Raw genomic sequence first — 2,848 nt, 5'->3', positions numbered from 1 at the left:
CTCTCTTCCCTCAACGTGTCGTTGAGTATGGCCAACTCCCTGAGTTGTTGCTTCTTGTAGTAGTCCATTGACTCGTCCTGCAAGATTTGGAGTTTGAATAGTGACTATGTTTCGATAATAACATTCGCGTCGACATCTTGTAGAACAATGAGGAGGATGCAACCTAGGTGAAAGTTTTTGTTGCCACAGGCTTCAGAAGATCTTCAAGGGTGGCAACAACTTGGTTTAAGCGAGCATCAATTATGTCTGGTGTAAATTATGCCTCCAATAGTATGTGCAGTGGTTCGTTTAAGTGTTCATATCCAGATTTATCCCATAAGCTTTCTTCCTGTTCAAAAAAAAGGAGGGAAAACTTGAGTATTAAGACAAGAAATAATGCACCTTAGCTTTTGAGTTGATAATAACAATCCATTAATTAGGACATATTATAGGATGCTAATATCGAAAATTACATAAGTTCTAAAATGCACGGTTAACTTAATGTCGGTGTAACTTGTACAAAGAACAGCATACTCTAGCAGAAACAAGAGAAGAGAAACCCATATCATATTCAAAAACATGGATTATTTTTCCTTCAGACATAAAGACAAAGATCTATTTTTTATGTAGGTAGGCCTTAAAAAGTTAATAGTGAGGATAATGCATCAAGGTTTGGGAGATTGGAATATACTCATTTTTCATTAAGATAAATATTACATGATATTCACATACCATTATAGAATCCTTCAATGAACCTCGACCTCATATATAAACTCTGCATTGAGTTGAAGCTTCAACTATTTTAAGGAGTTCCCACGTGGTCCTAGTAAATAGCCAACAAAGTTGTACTGAAACGCATGAAACCAGCAGTTTAATACATGTTGAGAGATTAACTAGTTGAATTGATTTAGACAATCTATCGACAAAATCTTACTAAAGAGACCTGTCATCAGTTGCATTGCCTGCAGAACCTTGGTATCTGGAGTCACTATGATCAGTTTATTCTGGATATAGGAAAAGAATTGGCATCAGATTGGAAGCAAAATAACAAAATCTTAAAATATTACTTCTACTCAATTCAAAATTTTCAGACATTGTCTGTACAACTTGAGATTGAAATTTACCTCTTCAGTCATGATGTCACCAACTTTAGTTGACTTGGAAGATCTTCCCTGTACAATCATTTTCCGGAGATAATCTGAAGAAGAAGGAATCATTAAGAACACAAGTAATTTGCACGACAAGTATAATTGCATAAAAGAACCATTATCAAAACTAGTTCTTAGTTTTCAAAAAAGATATTGAAGAGAGGTGAAGACCAAATTTATCTGTTAATCAACTGCTCTTGTAAGATGTTAAAATTGTCTTAAACTTATTTCCCTAATGTCTTGAAGAGGTGAAGAACAAATCTGCTGCTTAGAGAGTACTGGCACACACATTGGACCATCACACAATTGATTTGCATCATATAAATGATTGTGTTTGAGACAATGTGATTATCAAAATGTCATGAAAATAACTTTCAAGATAATTAGATAATTTTTAACTTAATTGAAATTTAAAACTTCACATTGGCTTACACTCAGTTGTAAAAAGATTGCCATAAAAATTGAAGCTGCTGAAGAACATCTGAAAATCATCTACCCAGTTGAATCTACTGGAGCAGCCATAGAATTGAGAAATTTACTAACTAATTGGAAAATATCTTATGATTTCACATAAATGTTTAGCTTTATCCATACACCCATGAGCACATTTAATACCATTTCACAGCCAACAAAAACAAACATGGACAACCAATTACCTCTCTCAGTAACAATTCCAGCAATTGCCTTCTCTTCTCCGGGTCTCACCACCACTAAAGCTCCAACATTGTGTTGTGTCATCTAGAAACAGTAGAGCATAAGCCATCAGTTAAAACTATTTAAAGCTGGATGGTAATCCCAAACAAGATTGACACAATGGCCATTTATAGATTTGATAGCATCATAAACAGTGTCATCAGTTGTGCACCACAGCCAAGAACCATCAGCATTCTTCCCCTTAGCTGTAAGAACATCTCGGATAGTCGTGCTTTCAAAACCATGCTCTTCCAAATGTGTAGGCGAAACTGACTCAAAACGTGAAAACACAATAGGTAACATCGCTGGGTTCACACGCATGTGTTGGAGAACACCTCGCTTAAGGGCATTCCCGTGCAAACGGAGTGCTCAAATTGCTCCCTGCATGTTTCCTGTCATCAACAATGGAGTCATTAAATTACTTGTCTGATAAACCCAATACATATAATCACTAAGCATCAACAAGTAGATTTGCCTTAAATAAATGGTTCTCAATTGTTAATAGACTGACATAATATACAATCCACAACATCACATAAAACCCTCAACAAATTGTGCATGGAATCCATTTATTCTAACCACTTATCCAAAAAAAACTCTGAATTGTTAGAACAAAGAATCAATTTGTATTTATATTATTAACACTCCTTTTTATCGTCTCTTCATTGCGAGTGTGGTAATTGACTTGATTAAGACCGACCTCTCAACACAAGAACTGATTGGTGAATTTGAACTCTGACCTCATGAGTGTCATTTATTGGAATTGACTATGTCTTATTAGGAAGTTCCTGATGTATATTGCACGTGGAGCATGATCACTCAGTTACATTTCTGTCACTTTCCCTCTCCCTCTTCCTCCTATCTTCTTGCCCAAGTAAGCCTAGACTTAAACTAAGCACAAAAGAAGACTCATACTGCTCATTTGGCCACACAAAACTATGCAGTATTGAGCACCCTGAACAAGAACTTATAATGAGTCAGTGATCAAATACTAGTTTTCTGAATTATTGATCATTGGATCTCTAATA

The 2,848-nt window shown here is 35.5% G+C and overlaps 1 long non-coding RNA gene across 1 annotated transcript; it reads right to left on the bottom strand.

Moving 5' to 3' along the window:
* Nucleotides 1-928: 928 nt before the first annotated feature.
* LOC122021364 lies at nucleotides 929-1,942 on the bottom strand. The gene is made up of 3 exons (XR_006122519.1): nucleotides 1,784-1,942; nucleotides 1,104-1,177; nucleotides 929-983 (listed from the first exon to the last, which is right to left on the bottom strand). It is a non-coding gene; the product is annotated as an uncharacterized LOC122021364 (long non-coding RNA).
* Between the last annotated feature and the right edge of the window lie 906 nt (nucleotides 1,943-2,848).

The sequence above is a fragment of the Zingiber officinale genome, chromosome 9A, assembly GCF_018446385.1.
Source record: "Zingiber officinale cultivar Zhangliang chromosome 9A, Zo_v1.1, whole genome shotgun sequence".
Taxonomy (NCBI): Eukaryota; Viridiplantae; Streptophyta; class Magnoliopsida; order Zingiberales; family Zingiberaceae; genus Zingiber; species Zingiber officinale.
This window is presented reverse-complemented; position numbering and strand designations above follow the sequence as displayed.